Source organism: Panthera uncia, chromosome E1 (genome assembly GCF_023721935.1).
Source record: "Panthera uncia isolate 11264 chromosome E1, Puncia_PCG_1.0, whole genome shotgun sequence".
Taxonomy (NCBI): domain Eukaryota; kingdom Metazoa; phylum Chordata; class Mammalia; order Carnivora; family Felidae; genus Panthera; species Panthera uncia.
In genome coordinates, this window is record NC_064814.1 from 45,040,912 (window position 1) to 45,059,577 (window position 18,666).

Genomic DNA, 18,666 nt, shown 5'->3' on the forward strand with positions numbered 1-18,666 from the left:
CTCTCTAAAATAAATAAACATTAAAAAAAAAAAAAAGGAATACTGTGCAGTCATTAAAAAAGAATAAGGTAGATCTCTAGTAGCAACCTGGAACTCAATCCATGTTATTTTGTTAAGTTTAGAAAATATATTGCAGGATAATAATATATTATGATCCCAATTTTATTTTTTAATTTTTTTAATGTTTATTTATTTTTGACAGAGAGAGAGAGAGAGACAGAACATGAGCGGGGGAGGGGCAGAGAGAGAGGGAGACACAGAATCCGAAGCAGGCTCCAGGCTCTGAGCTGTCCGTACAGAGCCTGACTCCAGGCTTGAACCCACGAACTGTGGATCATGACCTGAGCTGAAGTTGGACACTTAACTGAGCCACCCAGGCTCTCCAGTACCCTGCTATTCTTATTCAAGTAGGAGATTTTTATTGAATACGTTTATTGAGTTTTATTAAGGATTTTTTCTTGTCATCCATCATGGTGATCATGTAATTTTTCTCCTTAAGGTAAAATAGTATTATGAATTATATTACTACATTTTCAAATGTGAAACAATCCTATAGAATAAATAATTGTTGGTGATAGTGTTATTATTTTTAATGTACTTGATAAATTTGATATGCTAATATTTTTACTGTGGTAAAAAACACACAACATAACCATTTTTAAGCAAACAGTTCAGAAGTGTTAAGTATATTCATGTTGTGAAATAGATCTCCAGAACTTTTCATCTTGCAAAACTGATACACCCATTAAAGAACTATTCTCCTTTTCTCCTTCTCCCCAGCCTCTGGTAACCACCATTCTACGTTCTGTTTCTATAAATTTGGCTACTTCAGATAGCTCATAAAGTGGAATCATACAGTATTTGTGTTCTTGGGATTGGTTTATTTTACTTAGCACAATGTTCTCAAGGTTCATCCATGTTGTGGTATGTGACGGCATTTCCTTCCCTTTTTCAGCCTGAATAATATGTCTTTGTATGTATATATTAGTTTCTTTATTCTTTCATCCATCCATGGACATTTCGGTTGCTTCCGCCTCTCAGCTATTGTGAGCAGTGCTGCTATGAACATGGTAAATATCTCTCCAAGACCCTGCTTTCAATTCTTTTGGACACCCAAAAGTAGGATTACTGGATCACATAGAAGATCTATTTTTAATTTTTTAAGGACCCACTGCACTGTTTTCCACAGTGGTTGCACCATTTTACAACCTGTCACCAACAGTGTGTAAGGGTTCCATTTTCCAATTTCTCCACATTTTTGCCAACACTTATTTCCCTATTTTTTTGATAGCAGCCATCCTAATAAATGTGAGATGATATCTCATTGTGGTTTTGATTTGCATTTCTCATGATTAGTTATGTTGACTATCTTTTTATATGCTTCTTTACTATTTTTGCAGACATAGAAAAATCCATCCTAAAATCCATGTGGCATCATAAGGAACCCCAAATAGACAAAAAACAAGAGCAAAATTGGAGGACTTGCACTTCATAATGTCAACATTTACTAACCACAGTAATCAAAACCCTGTGAAACTGGCAGAAGGAAAGACACGTAGATCAATGAAACAGAAGAAAGAACCCAGAAACTGATGCATATACGATCAGTTGATCTTCAGTGGGGTGCCATGATCCTGCAATGTTGAAGGTACAGTCTTTTCAACAAATGGTGGTGGGAAAACTGAACATCCGTGTACAAAAGAATTAAATTGGACCCTTACCTTACACCATATACAAAAATTATCTCAAAATAAATCAAAGACCATTTTGGACTTGACGTTTGTAAATTATAAATTCAATATCCCTAGTAGGGCTATTTGAATTGTCTATTTCACATTGGGTGAATTGGGGTAGTTTCTGCTTTTAGAGGAACTGGTCCATTTCATCTAAGCTGTCAAATTTATGTGCATAGAATCTTTCATAATATTCCCTTATTATCTCTTTGGTGTCTTCAGAGTCTGTAATTATATCCCTTTTTTCATTTCTGATATTGGTAAATTGTGTCTTCTCACTTTATTATAACTTTAAGACTTCCAAAAATATATTTCCAGGCCCAAATGGAAATCAAACTTTTAAAGAAAAATTAACATCAGTCCTCCATAATCTATTCTAGGAAGTAGAAGGGAACACTTCCTATATCATTTTATGAAGCAAGTATTATCTTTGTCCCCAAACCAGAAGAGACAGTATAAAAAACAAACAAACAAAAAAACACTATACACCAATATCCCTCATGAATACAAACCCAAAAACCTTTAACAAAATATTAGCAAATAGAATTCAGGAACATATAAAAATAATTATACATCATAACCAAGTGGGATTTATCCCAGGAATGCAAGGCTGTCTCAATATATGAAATGAATATAATCTACTATATTAACAGGTTAAAGAAGAAAAATCCCATGATCATAATAATTAGTGCAGAAAAATCATTTGAAAAAATACAACACTCATAATTAAAATCACAAAAATAGGAATAGAGGAGAACTTCCTCAACTGATGAAGCAACCTACAGAAAGCCTAAATGCTTTCCTCCAAAGACTGGGAACAAGTGAAGATGTCTGCTTTTATTACTCTTAATCAACGTAGTTCTGTAAATGCAACAGGCATGAAAAAGAAATAGAAAGCAAAAAATCATGAAGGAAGAAATAAAAATGTCTCTATTTCATATAACATAATTGTCTGCATAGAAATCCCAAGGAATCTCCAAAGAAAACATCCAGACTAATCAATGACTTCAGCAAAGTTTGAGGATAAAAGATAAACATACAAAAATCAGTTCCATTTATGTATACTAGCAACAGTAGTTACCAAAATTAAAAATACAGTGCATTTATAATCACTCCAAAAACGTGAATTACATAGGTGTAAGTCTAACGAAATGTGTACAGGACTTATATACTAAAAACTACAAACTGCTGAAGGACATAAAGGACATAAAGAAAAGAAAAGACATATGATGTTCATGAATTGGAAGACTCAAAGTAAAGATGTCCATTCTCTCCAAACTGATATACAGGTTTAATGCAATTACTACTAAAATCCCAACAAGATTCTTTCTTTTTTTTTTTTTTTTGTAGATACAGATAAGATTCTTCTACAATTTATATGGAAAGGCAGAGGAACTAGAAGAGCTAAAACAATCTTGAAAAAGTAGAATAAAGTAAGAGGAATCACTTGTCTCAATGTTAAATTTTGCTTTTGTTTTTGTTTTTTGGGTTTTTTTTGTTTATCTATTTATTTTGAGAGAGACAGAGAAAGAGAGAGGAAAGGAGAGGGAGGGGCGGAGAGAGAGAATCCCAAGCAGGTTCCACACTGTCAGCATGGAACCAGACGTGAGGCTTGAACTCACAAACTGAGATCATGACCTAAGCTGAAATCAAGAGTTGGATGCTTAATTGACTGAGTCACCCAGGTGCCCCTCAACATTAAGTTTTATCATGTAGCTACATAATCAAGACTGCGTAGTATTGATGGACTGGTCTATGTAGATCAATAAAGAACCAAGAAACAGACTCACACAACTGATTTTTGACAAAGGTATAAGAAACAATTCAGTAGAGAAAAGATAGTCTTTTCAATAAATGGGGCTGGAGCTATTGAACATTTGTCAAAAAAAAAAAAAGAAAAAGAAAAAGAAAAAAGGGGCATCAACCTAATTCTCACACTTTATGCAAAAAGTAACTTAAAATGGGTCATGAACTTAAATATAAAACTATAGTAATTTCAGGAAAAAAAAAATAAGAGAAAATCCTTGCGACCTAGGGCTAGGCAGAGGTCTTAAGCTTGACACCAAATAACACAGTTTATAAAAGGGAAGATTGATAAATTGGATTTCATCGACATTAAAATCTTTTGCTCTTTGAAACACCGTGGGAACATGAAAAGAGAAGTTACTAACTCTGATAAAGTATTTGCAAACCACATATCAGAGGACTAGTATCTAGAATATATAAAGAAGTCTTAAATTTAACTGTAAAATACAAACCAATTAGGAAGTGGGCCAAATACATGAAGAACCAATGTACTGAATTGGTTCATACAGTACTGAATACTGAAGAACCAATTTTTTTTTTTTTTTTTAAACGAAGCATGCAACTATCATGTGATCCAGCAATTGCGCTCCTGGACATTTGTCCTAGAAAAATGAAAAAAAAAAAATTAAGATTTTTTTTATGTTTATTTATTTTTGAAAGACAGAGAGAGAGAGAGCGTGAGCGAGCGTGCGCATGCGAGTGACCGAGTGGGGGAGGGGCAGAGAGAGAGGGAGACAGAATCCGAAGCAGGCTTCAGGCTCTGAGTTCTCAGCACAGAGCCTCACGTGGGGCTCAACCTGGGAAGAAGTCGGATGCTTAACCAACTGAGCCACTCAGGCACTCCCAGAGAAATGAAAACTTAATGAAAATTAAGAGAAATGAAAATGTTCAAACAAAAACTTCACACAAATTTCAGAGCTGCTTAACTCCTTTTTTTTAAAAGTTCATTTATTTATTCTGAAAGAGAGAGAGACCAAGCACGAGCAGGGGAGGGGCAGAGAAAGAGAATCCCAAGCAGGCTCTGCACTGTTAGTGCAGAACCAGACTCAGGGCTTGAACTCCCAAACTGTGAGATCATGATCTGAGCTGAAATCCAGAGTCGGATGCATAACCAACTGAGCCACCCAGGCACCCCAGAGTTGCTTAACTCATAATGGTACCAAACTGAAAACAACCAGATGCTCTTTGACAGGTGAGTTGTTAAACTGTGTTATTATATCCATACAGTGGGAGTAACACTCAGCAATAAAAAGGAATGAACTACTGAATATGCACAGCAGTCTAGATTAATCTCCAGAGAATTATGCTGAGTGAAACAAAAGCCAATCTCAAAAAAACTGGCTTATATACTATTGAGTCCCATTTATAGAACATTCTTAAGTGAACAAAATTCTAGAAATGAAGAATGGATTTGTGGTTGTCAAAGGTTAGGAAAGGGGGTGGGATGGGTGGGAACTATATAAGGGTAACAGGAGGGATTCTCCTGCTGATGGAAATGTTCTGTATCTTGATTGTATCAATGTCAATACCCTAGTTGTGATACTATACTATAATTTTGTAGGATGTTACCAAAATTATAGTACAATATCACAACTGGGGTGGGCTATAAGGGATCTCTCTGTTATTTTTTACAACTGTGTGTCAATCTATAGTTATCTGAAAATAAAAACTTGAATTAAAAATATAAAAATAGAGAACTGTCCCATCCAAAATGCCAATAGTGGTCCTGTGAAAAACATTAATACAACCTTAAAAAAAAAACAAAAAACACTCCAATTTTACAAGGAAGAAGTCTGGGACAAAATTTTACACGCTTTTGATTTGTATTTATTTAATATTTTATTTTAAGTAATCTCTATACCCAATGTGGGGCTTGAACTTACAAACCCGAGATCAAGAATTGCATGCTCTACTGACTGAGCCAGCCGTGCACCCCAAAATTTTACATGCTTTCAAATATAGATGTGTCCAAAGGGATTATAAGGAAAATAATATTATTTTAAGTATTGTACACTGGAATCCAGGAAGAAATAATAAATTCTAGATATGTAGTCATAACCTACTCACCTTTAAAAAAGGATTGAGTTAGTGTACTAATTTTTTTTAATGAAGAAATGAATGTGGTGTGAGTTGTCAATGTTGTCAAAGATACACAGTGAGATGATAGAAACTTCCCTCTGTTGGTGTAGTATGATGGAGGGGGTGTCAGTTTGTATCCCTAAACCCCTACTTCAAACAGGGAAGCTCTGTTTTTTGTTTATTTTTATATATACAGACATTCTATATAATATTTTGTTTGAAAAAATAAGCCTTGCGGCACGTGGGGGGCTTGGTCAGTTGAATGTCTGACTCTTGATTTCAGCTCAGGTCATGGTCGTGGGATCAAGCCCCGAGTTGGTATTCTCTCTCTTCCTCTCTCTCTGCCCCTCCCCCTTCTCTTTCCCTCTCTCAAAATAAATAAACATAAAAAAAGAAAAAAATAAGCTTTGGAGAAAAAGAAAGTACAAAACCCATGATTTAGGGTATGTCTTGTTATAACTTAGCATTAGTGGTTTTTCTGGACCATCATTTGGAGACTCAAAATTCAGTCCTTCCTTTTTCTGCACAGTCAATAGGGGAAGGAGAGACAGTAGAAATAGCAACTGAGAGAGAAAAGGTATACTATTGAAGGGAGTCAGGAAAGTTCTCTTTGGAAGATGAAGGCTATTGGTTTATGATCTTACACAAAAACAATATAAGCAGCCCCATAGCCAACAGGACAGTCTAGCCATCAAGATACTCAAGACCTTGCAGTCCACATTACCTTTCCAGTCTTACAACCCATGTATTTCTCCCTTCTTCCCTCTCCAACCCTCCATCTGCCTTCCATGCCTCTCTCACATGCACCAAATTCCTTTTCAGCTACACCAGAGCCATTTTTTGTTCCCAGAACTTGCCTTCCACATTTATAGCTCCATATCCTTGCTCGAGTCATTCTTTCTACCTAGATTGTACTGTCTAGTATGGGATATTAAAAACTTGAAATGTGGCTAGTGTGGATTGACATATGCTATAGATGTAAGTATACAACAGATTTCAGAGTATGAAAAAAGAGAAAATGAATTCCATCTCTTTTTACTTTTAAAAACGTGGCTACCACAGAATTTAAATTTACATTTATGGTTTATATTATATATCTATCAGACAGTGCTACCCTAGACCCAGAAAGTTTTGACCCTTATATATTGACCTTAAGAACATGATACCTCAGCATTTGCAAATCCAAGTGATTTAATCAGAATTATACCAACTTCAGGAAATTTTCAGGGAAAGTATATTTATCAGAACACACTCTACTTAAGCAATGTAATTATTTGATCAATTCTCTATTTAGCAGAGTTAAACCACCTCCAATGTTTCTATTTTCATTTTTATTTTAATGAAATTATTTTCATTGGCATCAGTTCTTTCTTCTAATAATTTTACAAAGGAAATTTGACTTGTCAAGGTTTTTTTATAGTCTCTTTTTTTTTTTTTTTATGTTTTCTATTACTGTGAATATCCTTTTGTGGTCATGATTTTGATCATATGCAATTTTCCTGGGTCAAATTTTATAGACAAAAAATTTACTCCAGCTCCTGGGTGGCTCAGTCTGTTGAGTGTCCGACTTCAGCTCGGGTTCATGAGTTCGAGCCCCACGTCTGGCTTTGCGATGATAATGTGGAGCCTGCTTCTTGAAAAGCCTGCTTCGGATTCTCTGTCTCCCACTATCTTTCTGCTCCTTCTCCACTAGTTCTCTCTCTCTCTCTCTCTCTCTCTCTCTCAAAATTAAAGAAACATTAAAAGTTTTTTTTTTACTGTTTGCTATTTTAGCCATTGCCACTTACATGCTGTGCAAATCACTTCTATAGTAATATTCATTTTAATTGGATATAAGACCAATCATTCGCACTAATTTTTAAAGTAATCCATGAAAAGTTGTGGGTAGATCTCAAGTGATCGAGGATAGTTCCTTTAAAAAAATTTTTTTTAATTTAGTATTTATTTTTGACAGAGAGAGAGGCAGAGAAAGAGGGGAGACAGAGAATCCCAAGCAGGCTCCAAACTGTTAGTGCAGACCCTGACGTGGGGCTCAAACTCAGAACTGTGAGATCATGACCTGAGCTGAAATTAAGAATCAGACACCTGACCGACTGAGCTACCTACGTGCCCCCCTGGGATAGTTCTTTTGTCCAAGATTGCTTAACTGAATTGCTTGTCCAATTTCTCTATAACTTCTGATCACTCCATGGTTTTGGTGAGGCAAAGATCAAAGGACAGGGTCAAAATATCCTTAAGGAATGATTGTTATTATTCTTTTAAGCATAATAATGGTATCATGATTAAGGTTTTTTTCTTTTAGACATACTATTTTTTTTAATTTTAATGTTTATTTATTTTTGAGAGAGTACAAATGGGGGAGGATCAGGGAGAGGGGGACAGAGGACCCAAAGCTGGCACTGCACTGACAGCAGTGAGCCTAATGTGGGGCTTGAACTCATGAATGGGGAGATCATGAGCTGAGCCAAAGTCAGAAGCTTAACTGATTGAGCCACTCAAGGGCCTCTAGAGATACTAAACTATTAATGAGTGAAATAATGTGATATCTAGAATGCACTTCAAAATAATATGGCGGGGCACCTGGCTGGTGCCATGATCTCAGGATCATGAGTTCAGGCCCCATGTTGGGCATAGAGTTTACTTAAAAAAAACCCCAACATATATATATATACACGTATATGTATATATATACGTGTATATATATATATATATATATGGAAATGAATGGGATTATATATGAAACAAGATTAGCCATGAGTTTATAATTGTCAACCTGGTGACGGGTTTATGAGGGTTCATTATATCATGCTGTCTATTTTTATATATATCTGAAATTTTACATCTTGAAAAGGTAAAATAATAACAATTTTTTTTTAAAGTTTATTTATTTATTTTCAGAGACAGAGAAAGTGCAAGTGGGGGAGGGGCAGAGAGAGAGATAGAATCCCAAGCAGGTTCCATGCTGTCAGCACAGAGCCCCACATGGTGCTCGATTTCACAAACTGTGAGATCATGACCTGACCTGAAAACAAGAGTCAGATGCTTAACCAACCGAGCCACCCAGGTGCCCCAACATAATTTTTTTTTAAGTCTTTGAAATCAAAAGTCAGGGTCAAAATGTGTTTGTTTTTTGTCTTTATCCACAGCTACAAAAATGAAATCCGAGTTCTCTCCTATGTTCTCAAGGTCCTGGTCTGATTCCTACTTGTCTTTCTGATCTTGTCTACTTCTTTCCTCTTCTGGGCTATTCAGAGAATAAAATGCGAATGGTGTCCCCTAGACCAGTGTAGTCGATAACACACCGTGCTGGAAGAAGCTGTAGGAAAAGGGGCATTTGCACTGTTAGTGGGTGTGCAAAGTGGTACAAATGCAACAGAGAGTGATGCGATCATATCGGTTAAAATGTGAATGTACATTCCCTGTCTGCCTGGACCTTCTTTCATTTCCTGGGACACAGCAAGCATTTTCCTGCCTCAGGGCCTTTGCAGTTATTCCTTAATCTGGAATCCCTTGGCTACTCAAGTCTTAGCTTAAATGTCATTCATTCCTCAGAAATGTTTTCCCTTACCACCCTCACTAATATAGTCGTTCATATTTTAACCATCTCAATACTTTTATTGCTCTCAGAGCTTTGTCACCTTTTTTCTGTGTCTTTTACCAGAATACAAACTCCATGATCTCAGGGATTGTTTGTCCTGGTCATCGTGTCTGGTACATAGAAGGCACTCAATAAATATTTGCTGAATGAATTATAATTCTAGCCTTTTTTAAGGTCTGCTTTAAATCACCTCCTTCATAAAGCCTTCTTTGAGTCCTCTTGGTGAGAATCTTTTTACTCTACTAGGTTTACAAACAGACATAAAGGGGAAGCTGGCCTGTTTTACTTTTCTCATAGTCTATTGTAGTGACATCTAGAATAAATCTGGTATGTCCTTTTGTATTTTTTCTTTTCTTTTTTGTTTATTTATTTCGAGAGAGAGACTGAGCGAGCGCAAGCTGGGGAGGAGCTGAGAGTGAGGGAGACAGAGAATCCCAAGCAGACTCTGCACTGATTGAGCCCTGGTGCGGGGCTCAATCTCTTGAACCATGAGACCATGACCTGAGGCAAAATCAAGAGTCAGATGCCTAACTGACTGAGCCACCTAGGTGCCCTGTATTGTTTCTTTATGTTAACATTTTGCAAATTATTTTTCTATCTAAATTTTAAAAGGTTTCAGATTACGAAGTGCTGCTTCTAAACATGTTTTCTACGTCCAGGTTGAGAGTTTCACCTTTTTTAATAGTCTTTGTTTCTATGGCCTCCCAGCGTTCGTGACACATGAGGATGTCATGATCCTGAGATGAAGAATGACTCGTTTAGTGGGACTTGCCCTCATTGACATGTCCATGCTTTGGGGAAATGCAGGTACACAAATTAATCAGCTAAAATCTCCTACAGTGCGTCTCTTGCCAGTTGGGTCATGGTTCTCTTTGAAATGGGGCTTTGATTCACATAACTTATATACCTGAAAGCACTCTTGTCACCATTTGCTAATTGCTTCCTATCAAATATGAACATATAGCAATGTGCATTTGCCTATAAACAGAGGACACTTTAATTCTCTAAGTTTTAACGTGTGTGGTGATTGTCACACCTAAAACTAATGTAACACTGTATATTAACTATGCTGGAATTAAAATAAAATTAAAAAGTAATATTTTAAAAAGAAAAAAAATTATGCTCATTGTGAACAGATTTTAGAAGACATTTTGTCCTCTTCCCAATAGCAGTATTTTTGGAGTGGTTCTTCCAGTCAGCTTATTTGCAGAATTGTTTAAACTAACACTAATTTTACTGCAGCAATTGAAACAAATGTTTCCATTTTGAAAATGTCTGCTGGAAAAATAAAGATCTGCAATTCAAATGAATGGGGAGGTTGTTACATTGTGGTAAGTAAGATGGATGTTTATACTTACATTTTTTTTTCAAGAAACATCATCCAAAAAATTCATTATTAAAAGTTTCCTGGATGGATGTAGCAGGTTCTATATAAGTCTTCATGGATTATGATTGATAGCATAGATATCCTAATTCTCCAATCTCAAAAGACAAGTGTTTATTAAGACGGATCTATCATTTCAGCAACTGAAAAGAAAGTGCATAGAACCATAACACATCACTCCACAACAAGTTAAGCACATAACACGGTTTTATTTCTGTTTGGAAAAATTATAACTCAAGAAAAGTTTTCATACATCCCTCCCAAGAGAGTCTGTATTTTAAAGGATTGCTACAGAAATAAAACTTGATCTCAATTTAGTGTGTAATTACATAATAACAGATTTTAAAGATTCTAAATACAGGAGTCTATGAGCTCAAGGTTTATAGCAGTTAGTACTACCTATTTGTATTAAATCAGTGTTTATCAATGTGATTCTGATTTCTGGGCAATTTTGTTGGCTTTTGAAATATTCATTTTAAAAATAACTGATTTACTCAGCTGATTAAATATTAAGCAGTGTGATATCACACAATAATAAATATTTTAAAAGGTAAAAATGAACCAAAAGTGGATTCTTCGAACAAGAGAGGTTAATTTATTTCATGTTTACTGACTGTTACTGGACATAGCACAAACCAAACCCCTGTGCCTCCTCTTGCTGTCCTTGTCTAATTTGAGAATTCCAAAGCTGTAAACCTGGAAAAGACCTTCCAGAGACCCTTTGATTTCCCTCCCTGGCTTCATGAAGAAGAAAAACCCAAACCCTCCAGGCAACCAACCCCACTCATGCTCTTCCTGAACACCTCAAGGATAGAGACAACCTTTCTTTACAAAAGGAAACTTTGCTTTGGTATCAAGCAACAGTAATGGTTACATGAGATACCTACGTTCCTCACCACGGCAATATCTTACACATGCAGTGTCACCTCTCCATTTCTCACAGAAGCCTTATGAATTAGCTATTTATTAGGTCTGTTTTATAGAGAAACTCAGGCCAGAGAGTAATTTAGTCAAGGTCACACTTATGCTAAATGGCTGATCCAAGATACATACACCCAAGTTATCTCTTTCATTAACTCAGCTGCCTCTCAAAGGCAGCGTTTACATTTACCTACATAAAGGGAAGTAATAAAATCAGTAAACATAAGCTTAAACCTATGTTTTAGGAAAAGAGTTTCCTTGTACAATATAAATTAATAATTAGATAATCACACCAGATACCTCTTATTAAGAGTATATTCCATATTGAAAGATTCAGAACCTCAAATCTGGCCTGTTTTAAATCAAATATCCCGGTGCGGAATAAAGAGACTACAAATCCCCAAGACTTCTTTGTCATCAGTAGATCAACTCATAATTTAGCAAGCGGGCGCGCACACACAGGCGCGCGCGCGCGCGAACACCTTGTGAGGATAAAGTTCCAGGTCTTTCTTTGGGCGTCAGTTTCCAGACTTCAAGTATCTCAAATGTGTGTGGGACTAAGGAAAAGAATAGCTGAATCACGGCTAAAAGCGAATCCTCCCAATTAAAAATCTATAAAAAAAAAAAAAAAAAGAAAAAAAGAGACAATTAGGCATTCCATCAGCCTTTTACCCTCGACAGCTCTTCTCTCCAAGCCAACCCAACCTACTTCCCTCCTCTTTGCCCCCACCAAACTGGGAAATAAATCCGAAGGCCAGAGGTAGAAGGGGCCTCAGCCTGGCCGGGGCTCCACTTTATTCTGAAGCCTATCGAGGCCCGGAATCCATGGGTACCAACGGGTCCCCGCTGTTGGCCGGGAGAAGCGGGGAGAGCTCAATTTGTGAGCAAGAGCAGAGCGGGGAGGTGAACAGAGCCGGAGTTCATGAGGTGCCTGAACAGGCAAACGAGGGTCTAGGTAATGGGAGACCAAGGTTCCAGAGGCAAGCAGAGCGCGACAAGGGGAGCAAGCTAGCCCTCCCGCCACTCGGTACCGCCAAACCGCAGAACCAGCGCGCCCGCTAAGCGGAAGGCAGCGCGGCTCAGGGCCCGGCCCAGGCCTGCGCATGCGCCGCAGCTCCTCTCCTCTCCCGGCCCCCCTCCCTCCCTCCCTCATCCCGGCGGGTCTGGGGCGGCGGCGGCGGCGGCGGCGGCGGCGGCGGCGCGGTGACGTCAGGGCGTTGGGGCAGCTCCTGTGACAGACGGAGCTGGAGCGGCGGGGCGGCGGCGGAGTCCGGCGGCTGAGATAGCGAGTGAGCGAGCGAACGAGCAGCGATCCCGGGGCTCAAGAAGCGAGAAAGAGAAGGAGGAGCGCTCGGGCGCGAGCGAGAGGAACCGCGAGCGCCAGGCTTGGGCTCGAGCCCCGGAACGGCTGAGGAGCCCGCCCGCTCCCCTCCCCTCCCCCTCCCCGGGACCGGGCCCAGCGCGCCATCCTCCCCCTCCCTCCTTCCCTCCCTCCCTCCTTCCTCCCTTCCCTCTCCCTCTCCCCCTCCCCCGCCGGTGGATGGGAGTGAAGGACGGAAGAGGCCCTGCGGAGGCGGCGGTGCAGCGCTCCGGTAAGGCGGCGAGGGTCTGCGCTCTCCCCTCTGTCTTCTCCTCCGCGCTCGGGCTGCTGCGGGCCGGGCCGGGCGGCCTGACGAGGTGGCTGCGCCGGTCCCCTCCCTCCCATTCTCCCCTCCCCCTGCCGCCGCCTCCTCCTTCTTCTTCTCCTCTCCTCGCTCTCAAAATGGCGGCCGCGACGGCCGTTGAGTGAGAGACACGGGAGGAGGGGGGACAGGCCGGGGAGGGCGCTGTCCTCGCTCCCCTCCTCCCCGGCCCGGGTTCGGGGGTTGCCGGGGCTGCCCCGACTCCACCCGCGGCCCTCCCCGGGAGGAGATCGCCCTCCTCCCTCAGTGACTTAGCAAGAAAAGTATTCTTGGGTAGGAAGGGCGTGGAGAGCAGGTCGCTCTCTGATCTTGGGGAAAGGGTTCGGCCCTCCTCTCCCTGGCCGCGGAAGGCGAGCACCGCAGTCCCCACCCCACCCGTGGTTGGCGGCTTGGGGACCGGGCTCAGCCCCGCGCGGCCTCGGCACCCATAGGCCTTCAGGCGTTCCGTCCCCCACCTGTCCTTAGGATGGGATTGACCTAAGGAGGCTGGCCCAGCCCTTCTCTGGTCCCTCTGTGCGGTGGTCCAGCCTCTGCATCCACTAAAGAGGAGCGGCCGACCCACCGAACCATCCGCAGCATCCACCCACCAAATCAGGCAGGATTTTCTTTTCTGCCACTAGCTCCTGAAACGGGAGTTGCCTTTTGACGTTGTAACACAGCTTCGAGGCCCTCAGCCATTCCCCTTCATCTATCTCCCCACTCCTTTAGGAAACGCAGTGTCTTCTTTAGCCTCCCAGCTGAGAAAATAGAGAATGTCTTTGAGGTGGTGGGCAGATTTTAACTCTCTCTCTCAACATTAGAGAAGAGAAAGAGGTTTTCAGTGTCTTAGATAAGAGAGAGCAGGGTGCCTTGGCTTTATTTGTTTTTCTGCTTTTCTTCAGTGACTTAGCAAGAAACTCCCTGGGAGGAGGGCAGGAGATTTTCTTTTGGGGTTGGGGTTTGAGTCCAGATTACATCAATCCTTTGGTTAAGAATTTGTACTTTTGAAGAGAAGAACCAGATTTGTGGTTTCATTCTCAATGGGCGATGTCATGCCAAGGTTCCCCCCCTCCCCTTTCCTTAAGAGGCAATCGGGAGAGAATAAAGATATTACTGTTGTTCTGACCTCTACTTTAACACGTAACCCTCGACATTCATAACGTTTTAAAGGGTAAACAAATTTGTGCCATTTTTGGAAATTCTATTTTTGTTGGTAGGTGGGTTGTTTTGTGTGAATTTCATTTTGAGTCTAGGGCGGAGGAGACATAGCTTGGGCCTTTAATACCAGTAATGTCATCCATCCCCTTTTGCCTCAGTAGTATTTACTTAAAATTTTTTTCTTCTTTCTTTTTATCCTTTTTTTTTTTTTTTTTCTCTCTTTTCTGCAGCAGGGCTTGATTGCTGCAGGGTTCAGCCTCTTATTCAAGAAAATTTCCTGCCTGGGTTATGTCGGCAGTGATATAATATTGACTGTATAAAAAGCTTTTACTTAAAAAATTCTGATTTGGTTCCAAGATATTAGCTAGCTTTTAATCTCTCATGGGTATCTTTCAGGACACAATTTTGCAAAATAACTGGCAATTGCAAATTGCAGTTTTTATTAAAGCAGAAGTGTAATCTGTATTTAGGGTGATTTATTCTTGTTCTATTATAAATGATCATTGTTTGAACTGTTCAGAAGGGGAGGATCTCTGAAAACAAATCTGAACCTGTTATTTTTTATAAATCAAAGGAAGGAACACAATTTCTCACACAATATTTCTGTGTATATTAATTTTGAGAAAGATTGCCCTGTTTTGGTACCCACTCCCTCCCCTTTTAAAAATGGGCTAATATTTGTGGATGCTATGAACAGCCATTGAGCTGAGGAGACTGGGTGGAGTAAGAGAGCAGAAGCTGTGAAATGCTAGATTGCCCTTTCATAGCATTTTTCTCTTGCTTATGTTTTGTAAGGTTATTTGATACTATTTGGTGCTACAACAAAGGCATTTCTCTGTGGTAAATCTTAAAATCTGTTGTTTTTAGTTTCGACCATTTTTGCAAGGTGAGTGTTGAACGATTGGGGTAAAAAGCAATGCCCCTTCTCTTAAGCAGACACTTATTGTCTCTCTGTATTTGTGTGTATACATACACACATACAACCCTTGTTCATGTTTTTTATTCTTTTAGTAAAGTAAGTGTAAGTTAATAATGCCACAAATATTTGGCGAGAAATAGTGGTAGAAAATATGGCAGAAATCTAAATGAGAATACTGTATATGTCTTCTTTTACTTTAGTTTGCACTGAAACATTAAATCTATGATTTTTCAAATAACATCACTGAGTAAAAAGGGATAAGATAATTTGTGTTAAAGCCTATTTATAAAGGCTTTCTTCTTGTGTTGTCCCTTGAAAGGGACCTTTTGTAAGGTACTACCATAAGAGAGGGTAGGTCGCTTTAACATCTTGCATTGGGCATTCATGTGAATAGACATCTTCAGAGAATGTCACATTCATGTGGTAAATATGATTTTGATGAGCCTTAAGACTGTTTGTCAGTGTATGATATATTTTTACACTTTTGTTATTTTTAATGTGATTAGAAGGTAGAAGGGTTCATATGGTGAAGGATGGGTAAGGTTAAGGATGGTAATTCACTATGTTATGTGACATATTCCCATCCTAGTATTTTAAGGTATAAAAGCGCACTAAGAGTGGTGATTTTTCAGTAGACTATTAATTACTCAAGAGCGTAAAATAATTTAACTTAAATAAGAGAGCTGTAGCTCCAAATATGTATCTGTGAATATATGAATGTTTCTGATACATGTGATAGGATCTTTAGCTTAATTTAGAGATCAGTTTTTAAAATTCTTCATAATCCTGTATTTATAAAACTTTTATGAGATTGGGATAGATTTCTTTTTTCTTTTTCTTTTTCTTTTTTTTTGTAGAATTATTTGGTATCTATTTTCCAGATGACTTTACTACATAAGAAATTTGGAGATGTTTCTGGAAGGGAAAAATCAGTACCACAATTTTTCATTTTATAGCTAGAACATCCATGTTTCATTGTATTTTTTTTTTTCAATGTAAATGTTTCCCTCCTATGTACTCAATAATACACATACATAGATAACATGCATATACGCCTTATGGCTCATATTGTAGGTACCCAGAAAAAAATAGGACCTTACTTTTTGTTTACATGTGGCTCCCCTTATTCACATCTTGTCATCTTAAACAAGTGATAGAAACTATATGGAAGTTGACAACATTAGTATGGATGTATCTTTAAAAAACTCTGGGCGAAACCTTAGGGCAATCAGAATGAATTTTCCAATTCTTTCCATTGAATTCTGCGGCAGTGAGTCACACACTCTTTTGCCAAAGAGACTTAAGGCCCAGTTGGTTTTGAACTGAGCTAGCCATGTCTGCTGTGGTCCTAAGAGAGATTTTTTAATTTGCTTTTAAGTCTCTGTTTTGAATATATCATGACAGGCAACCTGTTTTCGTATCATATATGTTGGAAAAAGAGAAATAGTTAAATTGAAATGGAAATTCTTTGCCACTGTTCTTAAGTCTTCTACAATAGGACTGTAATTGTTTTGTTTTTACATAAAATGTTGCTCTATTTAAAATAAAACTAATGGTATGCAGTGAGTTCTGAAAAGATAAAGGAAAACCTAGGCTGAAGATATTAAGCTGTAAAGTGAATCCTAGTTGCTGAAGGCCAAGTGTTTTGAGAAATCTGTACTTCATGAAGAAAGATACTATAATATAAGCCTGATAGTTAACTACAGTGAAGGTTTTTTGGATTACTTAGCTTTGTTGCTGGTTTGGCATGACACTTTCGGGTAGTTATTAAATAGAACTGTGTTTTATGTGTATAAATGCTATGTGTATAATTTTTAACTTTGCCATGGCAGTTAAAGTTAATTGATATTTGTGAAATGCTTTATACTCATTGGATGCGGGCATCATAAGTGCTTATTATTTAGATTTATTGCTTTCTCTTTAAAAGATGGTGGCTTTTGGTTGAAACATACCTAGTTAGCATTGATGTGTGTATTCATTAAGGATACTTCTGGAAAGGTATCCTAAAGTTACTGTCATTTAACATTGCCAGAAACATTTCCCTCGAACTTTGTAAATATATTGAATGTAGTACTTATTTTCATTTGTTCTGTCAGCCACTTTTGGGCAGATTGGTATTCTTATGGATGAGAGAACTAAAATTTAGAGAATGTCTTTCCCTAAGGTCACATGTTGGGTTAGCAGCTAGAATGAAGTAAATATAAGCACTGAACCACTTGGGTATTTATTGCCTTGTGTGATCAAAGAAACATTCCTTATTCCTTTGACAAAACAGCCCCTTCTTATGTGTTTGTGAATTTCTTTCTTTTTGAAAATGGTGAAAATCCGTAGCATTTATTGTCTGCATCATATAAATTTGCATTTATTAACTTTCAGTCTTGTTAACTATTTTGCTTGCATAAGGCTTTAGGCATTTGAGTAGGGACTCCCAGAAATTGTCTACTACAGCTTTACAGTAGTATTAATAAGTAAATAAATACTTGGTGCATACATGCAGGTAGTATTAATAAGCAAATGTTAATTAAATAATATTTAATATTAAATATTTAAGTAAATATATAAGTAGTATTAATAAGTAAATACTTGTTGCAATAGATTGAATGCAGGATTATGTGAAAGGAAATGTGCTGTGTTGTAGTTCTTTGTAATAGCTAACTTCCAGCGATCTTTCAGGAATTGAAGTGAAGGTGGGAGAGGTGTTTATCCTTCCTTTACAGAAGTTTCATGTGTCCCACGGAACAGAGACATGTTCCTGACATACTTGTATCAGGGCCACAAAATTCTCAACTTAGTGAATTAACCCACCTGGGTACCTTACATTTGCATCTTGTAGTTACTTGTTCTTTGCATTTTGATTATCTTTGAGCTCTTATGTGTTGACAAGAGTTATTGACAGTTAACTAAGGCTGTTAATAACAAATTTTCTGAGAGACTGTCTTTTGATAGTCATAAAATTAAGTAAGAATCTGGGAAATTTCCAAAGACTTTAATTTTCAAAACCATACGAAAGTTTCGTGTTTATTAAGATTTTGCATATTGTTTAATCCACTTTTAGTCTCTGGCAAAGATAGAAGGATATGTTTTATGATTTTATTGCTCTGTATGCATAAGGCATATATTTTGTCTATTCATCTTTCTGTATTTGTTTTTATTTTATCAAAAATATGCTGACTGCAGGACACCTGGTTGGCTCAGTTGGAAGAGTGTGTGACTCTTGATCTTGGGCTCGTGAGTTCGAGCCCCACATTGGGTGTAGAGATTACTTAAATGAGTAAATAAAATAAAAACTTTAAGAAAAATTATGCTGACTGCAAAAGAAGGGAAGGTGCAGATGAATCGGTGTTGTTAATTATTTACCTTTTTTGGTTAATTTTTATTTTTTAAGGGTGGGGAAAGTTCTATACATT

General features: G+C 38.3%; 1 protein-coding gene and 1 long non-coding RNA gene across 2 annotated transcripts in view; one reads left to right on the forward strand and one right to left on the reverse strand.

Moving 5' to 3' along the window:
* Positions 1–8,485: 8,485 nt before the first annotated feature.
* Positions 8,486–12,676, reverse strand: LOC125926890 (uncharacterized). The gene is made up of 3 exons (XR_007459190.1): positions 11,822–12,676; positions 10,575–10,743; positions 8,486–8,934 (listed from the first exon to the last, which is right to left on the reverse strand). It is a non-coding gene; the product is annotated as an uncharacterized LOC125926890 (long non-coding RNA).
* Positions 12,677–12,975: 299 nt separating this feature from the next.
* The window catches only part of PAFAH1B1 (platelet activating factor acetylhydrolase 1b regulatory subunit 1), a 76,076-nt gene continuing 70,385 nt past the window's right edge, over positions 12,976–18,666 (forward strand). Inside the window, exon 1 of the mRNA XM_049636788.1 lies at positions 12,976–13,113. The gene's annotated coding sequence lies outside the window, so the exon portion shown is untranslated. The remainder of the gene's footprint in view (positions 13,114–18,666) is intronic.